This window comes from Lutjanus erythropterus, chromosome 8 (genome assembly GCF_056507025.1).
Source record: "Lutjanus erythropterus isolate fLutEry1 chromosome 8, fLutEry1.hap2, whole genome shotgun sequence".
NCBI lineage: Eukaryota > Metazoa > Chordata > Actinopteri > Lutjaniformes > Lutjanidae > Lutjanus > Lutjanus erythropterus.
In genome coordinates, this window is record NC_139324.1 from 16,009,281 (window position 1) to 16,018,236 (window position 8,956).

The window sequence follows — 8,956 nt, forward strand, 5'->3', positions numbered from 1 at the left end:
ACCCACTTAATTCCCTGTTCATTCACTCCATTGACATTTCAGAAAATCCTCATATTAAGAGTTTTGAGCCTGGAACCAAACCAACAAACTATGAAATGAATCGTGACCCTAAAATTTGATTTGGAGGAAGAAAGATTGGAAAACGACTAAAAAAAACAAAGGTATAAAACTGTGTAAATATAAATTGAAGTGAAGGAACATCCCATAAACCATCGCGAATGATACTGCTTTTTAAATTTAGTTGTTGTCATTATTATAGTGTTTATATTGTTAAAATCAGTGTTGTAATATGTTGCAGTTTGTGTTTTCCATGTATATGAATTATTCTCCCAACAGCAAAACAACATCATTATTAAAACTCATTTCAGCTATCAGGCTGACTACCCAGCCTGCCAGTAGAACTACCTGTTTGTGGGGGCAGTTCACATTTCCACGGTAATAACGAGCTCCACCAATTAGAGATGTCGCTGTTACAATTTAGGACTGTGGGTAGTGTAGTACTTCTCCAAGAATAACAGGCACTGTAATAATTCCCATTATCTGGAGACTGCATGAACAGCAGAAACTGCGGTTGAGTTTGGGACAAGGTTTTTAAAGATCTTTTTTTTTCAGGGTTTAGAATTTGACACAATATTGATACAGTACATCAAAAATTCATTAAAAAAATTGTATAATTGTATGTTGAAATAATAGCGTATGGTTGTCACAAAATTCCATGGTACACCTGGACTGCCTTACCACACATCAATTGGGAACCAGTGATCTAAAGACACATAATCATTTTATCTAGTTTATCACATCTAACAGTATAATGTATTCAGAATGGGTGCCATTTTGAACACCTAGTGTACTGATTATACATCAGTGCATCAATAGTATTTAATTTGATAGATGAGCATATTTACTTTTGATACTTCTGTAATATTTAGTAGCACAGAAACGTTCAAATGTCAGACTATAATGTAGCATATTCTGTTTTCCATTGTGATTCAGTGTATTACTTTGGGAGCTTCCTCTATCATTGTCTATATGTGTACACTGAAATACAAGGTTAATTTAACAGTTTTTTTTTCTTTCAATTGAGGTTCATCTTCCATCAGTATAAGGTCAACATCTGCATTTGTCTATCCTTACATTTACACCTGTCATAGTGACAGTGTGAAACATTCAGTCAAAATGAAATGTGGTGAAAAGCTGTCTGATGAGCACTCAGAGGAAGCATTCATTCACAACCACTGACTAAAGATTCTGTTTTTCTCAGTTCTCTGTTGGTCTGTGATGACAGACACTTTCCAGGGCAGTTTTAACACCTGTCTACACCCACCTAGTAACTCTGACATGTCCAGCCTCAACTATTACACAGTATGTACATACAGCATGACGCCATTATACTGTATGTCAGCTATGACTGTGTGTTTTCTCCTTTATTTCCTTTGCGTCAATCGCTTTGCTCCTTGTTCCTGTGATTTTAGATACAGAACAGAGGCCAGCACTGTGTCCAGGTTTAGGGTGGCATAATATGTGTGTGTATGAGGGATAGTGGGTGCGGACAGTTCCAAAGTGACACAGTGGTGTAAAAGGGTGGATGTCCTGTCATATCTCCAACAGCCAAGTGTCAGCTTAGTCAGCTTACTGCTCTTGGTGCGACCGAGCTGAGGACTGTCAGTCTTTTGTGATCATGCTCTCAATTTTTTTATTTCCATGTCGAGTGTATGTAGCACAGTAATCATTTTGCTTAATTTTCTTATATCTGTGTGAAAAAGCTGCAACAACATCATCCTTCATTAATGAAGTGACCTTTGAAAGCATCTTTCTGTTAGCTTCGTTGCTACAGTGTTTGTACATCTAATGCAACCCACAACCTTACCACCTAATACTATAATGCAATTTTCATTTCTATGGAGCACAGCTTGTAATTGTTGTAATTGTCCCACCCGCCCACTCAAACACAAAACGCATACAAATACAATAAATGCAACACACACACATGGGCACACACTTTGAGTTGTGGTGTGAAAGGTACACGATAGCCAGGGGGTAATGAGTTGTGTGTGTTTGTCCTTGTGCTTCAATTCTCTTCCTGTTCCATTAATGAAGCCTCAATGGGCCTCGCAACCACCTCTCACCATCCGGCCTGCACCTGTTTCACTGTATGCTGTTGCATGTCAAAGTAGACCCTATGCACTGATTCAGTCCTGTATTTTCCACTTTAAAACCCTAGACTTTGACTCAACCCACCTCACTCTTCAGTTTGTTCTTGTGCCAAATGAGGATCACAACTTCTAGATAACTAAAAGGTAGAATAAGTAGAATCCGTCTGTTTCTATTTGCAAATGCAACATAAAGATAGTTTGTTGGTGAAGCATCCTGAGTACAGCAAAATGATGAGAAAATAAGAGGGGATGGACAGAGGGCAGGGTCTCTGTGGATGCAGGCGTCGCCACACACTTCTAGTGGGTTGTGAGTGATAACTGAGAGAGATTACTTTTGTCTAGTCGAGTCTATGATCGTTTTTTGGGAAAATTCCTGCATAGTTGACCTTTAAAGCTGTACCATTATTATTACATTAAAGAGGTAATGCACACTTGTTTTGTTGTAAGAATGCAATAATTAACATTCATTTCCAGTTGCTTACGTAAAGTTGGGGACATGGATTGTCACCTCTCAAGTGGGGAAGGAGCCAAAGCTGTTGCTGGAGGTGAAGCGATACCAACTAGATATAACTGGGCTCATCTCTATTCAGAGTGTGAGCTCTGGAACCAGACTCCTGGAGAGGGGCAGTACTCTCCTTTTCTGGAGTTGCCCAGGGTAAGAGGTGCTGGGCAGGCATGGTGATACTCACAAGTACACAGCTCTAAGCCACCTATCGATCTCACACTTCATTTTACTGTTGCTTGTGAACGAGACCCCGAGATACTTGAACTCCTTCACTTGGGGCAGCAACTCACTCCCCATCCAGAGGGAGAAATACATCATTTTCCTGCAGTGAACCATGGACAGATGGATGGATGGAAAATTATCAGAATGCAGGAAAAGAAGTGCTTGATGCTCATTTCCTGGGGGAGGACCTCCGCTTACTATACCCCCCCCCCCCCCCCCCCCCAAAAGAAAATCTACTGTCCTTGCCAGTTATATATATCAGTTCTGTGAGAACTGCTTGCTGCACTGCCAGTAAATGACAAAAAATGTATTACTTAGGTTTAATACATTTAACATACTGTATTATATGACTAGCTTGTACTGTTTTGATAATTCTGGTTGCATGGGAAAATACTGGCCAGCAGGTTTTAATATTAAACTCTTGTATCAGGACCGTATAGTTCTTGTATAAGGACAAATATACACAATTTTCCCAACCTGTGGGACAATAAAGTTGATCTTGAATCTTGAGTCATTTGATTATGGTCATTTTCATAATGATTAATGGAAAAAAAACATTAGTATAAGGGACTGAACTAATACTTTCAAAAATACACAGCTAGTATATAACTTTGTTGTATAGCTGCATTGGACAGGGGATTAAAAGCATGAGTGAGTCCTCAAGAGAAGCAGGCAGACAAATGATGCTCTTACCCGCTAAATGACAATAAAATAAGATTATGATTCCTCACTGCTCACAGTGAGCATGAATAACCCAGAATTCACATACAAACACAAACACACATAAATTATCACCCGCATATTTGTGCGCTCTTACCCAAATACAGAATTGCACGCAGTACATACTATAGAGTGTCTTTGTTTTCCCGCCAGCTGGCACGCCTCCTCTGTGACTTGAGAAAGTTTATGATGCGTATTATGCATGACATTGTCCAGAACCCCAGATGACAGTTACACTAGGTATTTGTGTTTTTGCTTCAGAGTTCCCGTGGAGCACTACTTAGAGGCTGTCTGAAAACACTCATTTGCTGGTACTATAAATGCTGCTTATCAATAATCAAAACAAGTAGATGGCAGGCAAAATGGCATTCAGACAGAAGATGCAGTCTGCATGTCAGAGTGTATAAATTAGATGTATCAGTAACTTACAGAGCAATCTGCGTCCACTCTGCCATTTATCACTGTCTGTCTCTTTCTATTAAGTCTCAAACTTTCAAGGACCATTTTCTGTGGCCTCAAACTGTGTGTGTCTGTGTTGTGAATGCATGCACATGGCGTTCAAAGGGTCCCAGCAACTCAACGTCTCCGCTTCACAGCAACTGTAGATGCATTTTTAATATTTGCACAGCTGTGAGTTTACATTTTACAGTCATAAAGCAGAGACAATCGGCCCGTCACCACAGTAACTCGCTGTTAAGAATCTGTTTTTAACAGTTTAAGAGTTGCTATCCCATAGTCCTGTCACATATTCAGATGAGTTTATGGCATCTGAGTTTGTAAGGCTTCCACATTCCTTACTCCTTCTCTCTTCACTATGAGGCAATCTTGGAATTTGCAGTGCAAACAGGAGTAAACATCGGAAAGTGTCCATGTCACCTCGACCATAGGGACAGAGAGCTGTGGAATTTAGACCTACCACCAAGCAGAAACCAAAAATACTGGTGATCTATTAACCAATCAGTGTCTCCTGGAGAAGAATGACAGGCTTTATATTACTTACCTCATCAGCAATGGAACCAGTTGTTTCTTTTTCTCTATTTTTAAGGAGCACTCCTATACACTTCATAATTACCTAAATATAGCCTGAAAATATTTGTGTCCCTCTTGCCAGATTCTGATCTCAACTGAGTTAATATTTACCTCTTCATGATGTCACCCACGGGTGTCCCAGCTGGGAGATTCTTACGGCAGAGTAAATCAGGGTTATACCCACAATGCTTTTCAACAAGTGTGTGATCAGCTTCTTTCTTTTTTGACTTTTACTATTTTGAACTTTTGCCCCAGTGCCCACAACCGTGAACCTTGACCTTCCTTCTCTGACCCCATGGGTCACACTGAACCAACCCCACAAATGAACAATGGAAGGCAATAAACCAAAAACTCCAAACTATGTCAAGAGTATTTAAAGTATTCTGCACAAATCATGCTTGCATGCACAAAGCAGCAACACTTCATAAATCTCACTTTTATCAAGTAATTTTCATTCATTTCATTTTCATGGCTTTGGGGATGGCAATGTAGGATGGTTGGTCCTCCACTGTTGGATGGACTGCCATGAAATGAGGTTCAGTCATTCTCTATGTCCAGAATGATGAATTCAAATTACTTTGGGGATCCTTTGACTTTGATTTTATTTCCCATCTGCCTCAGCTGTAATTTGTGTTTAATGCGTACAAGAAAATGTGAGCATGCTGACATTAACATTCAGCTCAGTACAGTACAGTCTCACAGAGCCACTATATGGTTGTAGACCATTGTTTCCACATCTGTTATTAATCTTAAAAATTATATTTTCCCAGAATCATACTAATAAAATTGTTTAAAGAATTTTTAAGAATCAAAATCATTCATGCCTCAGTTTGCACTGTTCTGTCTTCTTCAAGATTGCAATGCTAATTGGCCCTCCCTAAGCCCCGTCTCTTTTGGAACCTCAGTCAACTTTCTCCTGTCCAATTTCCTGATGGATGCACTCTGGCTCATCTATGTTCGAAAGAAAAACAAAATTTGAAGATCATAGAAGACCTGTGGAGTCTGTAAAAGCCTAGTCACATTAGCTAAATGTTACCAAAACTCTAATTAACTATCTAGCTAATCTACATGAATTTCCATCTCAAAGCTAAATACTGGTTAATTGGTGAACATTTTTTTTTTATCAATCATTCAATAGCTAGTTAGCTAGTGAGCTTTAACCTATGCTACATCAATTGTTAGCAAGCTAGTTTGCTAGAGTTTTGCTTTTACATGTCCCCCAGCAACATCTTTTAACCATCTTCATCATCTTGGCTTTCTTTTCAACATAGATCAGCCTAGAACATAGCATACAGGAGAGAGAAAAGGACCAAGTTGACAGAGGTTCTGCAGGGTACCAAGCCTGCTTAACTGTCGTTGGAGCACAGCGCAAAAAAGGGCGGGGCTTAGGAAGAGTTACCATAATTAAAAAATGAACAATGAGTTGAAATAATCTCAATGCAAGGTATGTTCACTTAAAACAATCTATCTTTAAGGACTCCAATTAATTAATTTATTTATCTAGTATCTGCCAAATACCACATAGCGTGGCCATTGATAATACCATCATCATATTCACAGATGGGGTATTTCCTGAAAGGTAATGGTTGTTTCTTTCTACTATTTGATATCTTAAATATACATAAAACTGCATATTCAAGCAATAAAATATATGGTATGTTAACAGATACGTAGATCTACAGTTGGCTTTAAGTTTGTTCAGTCCTGTCCCTTTCATCATTGGTTATGATGACCATACTGCCACAGCCTTCAGCCCACACCTGCTACACTGAGGGTGGGTACTTTTCATTTCTTGCCCCCTACTGTGGGTCTAGCAATAAATCACTGGGTTTAAGAGTCCCCTGTGTCACTTCAAAAATGCCCCTCTCAACACCAACAAGGCCAGAGGTTTGTTATTCAGTTTTTTAAGAAAACAACTTTGTTGCTCACGCAGTGGGGCTCCCAGGACTTATATGACCACCTCCCTCTCTCACAGACCTCCACTCCATGAAACAAATGCACTCTGTGGTGTTTAAGAACTGAGCCATTCCAATGAGGTCAAAATCCCATAACCTTTACTTTATCTCAAAATTGTCAGCCATCTGTCATATGTACAGTATTTGTATCTACTACAGAATTTGGGTTGACGACAACACAAACTACTTGATCACATATTTTGGCTAATTCTCTCCCAAAGCAGAACTAAATGTCTAATTTATCCCTCACTGGAGACTCCCATGGTTGGAGCCCAACCACCATGACCAGTCATTATGACCCCAAACACCACGGTCTCCACTCCCAGGGAATTACAAGCAACACAAACCCTCCGGCTACAATGATGTATTCATCCTTCTGGACATGTGTCTGTGCCTCGAAGTGAGTGGTAGGCTTATTTAGTTTTGTGAGTTTGCTGTGAATGTACAGGAGGTCCACACACTCCCCCGCTCACAGCTGGCCTGTGCAGAGACAAGTCTTCACACAGCGGCATTGCAGCAAAGCCCCCATACAGGCACCATAGGCGTACACATGCACAAACACATGCACAGTCTCTCCTCCACAGTCTCTTCATTCCACACGTTAAAAAACACACACATACACAGCACCCGGCCCACAGTCCTTTCCCTCAATCAACAGGCTGTAACATTCCACTCTCTCACCCGGGGCTGTCCAACGATGACATCACTCCACCAAGAGAGACGGGCACACCGTTTACAAGGTATGAGGTGGCTTGGTGGGTCAAGTCTGATTCAAAAGGCTCTCTTTCTCATGGGCTCATATAAAAACAGCAGTTTATCCAAATGAAATATTTTACAGGACATCAAAAACAAACAGTTAAAGGAATCTGCCCTTGTCTGAGAGGAATGTGAGCATGTGTGATGTACGTAAGGAGTGCCTATTTTATAGAAATCGTTCACAAGAACACTTTTTAAAACATTGTTTTTTTAAGATTGAGGTGAAAAGATTGATACCAATCTCATGTGTAAGTCAAGCACAATACTGAAATCAGGACGGGGTTAGCCTAGCATAGCATTAAACTTAGGCAGTGAGAAACGGCTAGCTTAGTTCTCTCTAAAGAGAAAAAGTGCACCTATGAGGGCAGGAATTTCACGGTGGCCAAGACAGCCATGGCTGCCGTGCCCCCCTCAGTCTGAGCCATTGCCCTTCAAAAAATTAAATGTGTGGCCACAGTGCCCTTGTTGCTCCGCTCACACTCCCCCAGCTGATTTGGCCCTTTTCTCTCATGCCTCTTTCCTCTCAATACATTTTTTTGACACCAGTGTCTTTTGTTGAGATTCTGATTGGGCAGCATCAGGTGAAACGCTGCGCTCATAGTCAGTGGTGGGTTACGTATGTACTCGGCTCCTCTACGAAATGTTTGTTAACCTATGATGAGAAAAAGACAAGAAGATTGTGTGTATCATTATGATGAAAAACTAGCATATTGTATCTCACTTTCTTAACCCATACTGACTGTGTGATCGGCATCTCAAAGTCATTGCCTGGTTTTCTGCCATTGTGCCTGTGGAGACAGATGTGAGAGTGGCTGGATAAATCGTGAAATCAAGACATTGTTACAGCTCTAAAAGCCCTATTTTTAATTTTAGGTAAGTTTACCTAAAATTAAAAATTGTCAATGCTCAAGGTACTTAAAATGCAGATTTAATACATACAGCTCCATTTTGACCATGGTAATATTTTTTAGCCTTCACATGACCAACACTGCAACCATACAACCATGTTGAGTTGCTCGATGATGTCACATGATACTTTGTCATCTCTATCTTTCATCCCCATCCCATCCTTAACAGAAAAATGTCAGTATAGCTCGTCTGTGTGAGTAGCTTATTACGACCCATATGTTGGTTTATTTTTAGGTGGCGACTTCTAGTGGCCATGAGGATAATAATTATGAGGAATGAGGAATATTAAGCTGAGATAGTCCATATATGTCGCTGATGGAATGGATGGATAACTCAAACAAAACCAGGAGTTTCACCCAGGTGACTGGAGTTAGCATCTTCTGTGAAACCAAATGTCAACATGAACTTTTAAGTTATAATATTGAGTATGTGACTTCTGTGATTTCTGTCAGTTCAGTCATGTGACTTGCGTAATGTAACATACTTATTTTAACCCAAACCATGATCTTTTCCTCAACCTCACCAAGTAGTTTTCTTGTATAAACATAACCAAACTATGACTGTTCCACTGTGTTAAACATCAGTTCAGTACACCTGTTGCTGCCTGTAGTGTCCACTGTTTATATAGTAAATCTGGTAGTAATCAAAAATCAACCTTTTCTGTTGTTTAGGCATAAAGAAGTGTTGTCCATCCCACATGACGTGAA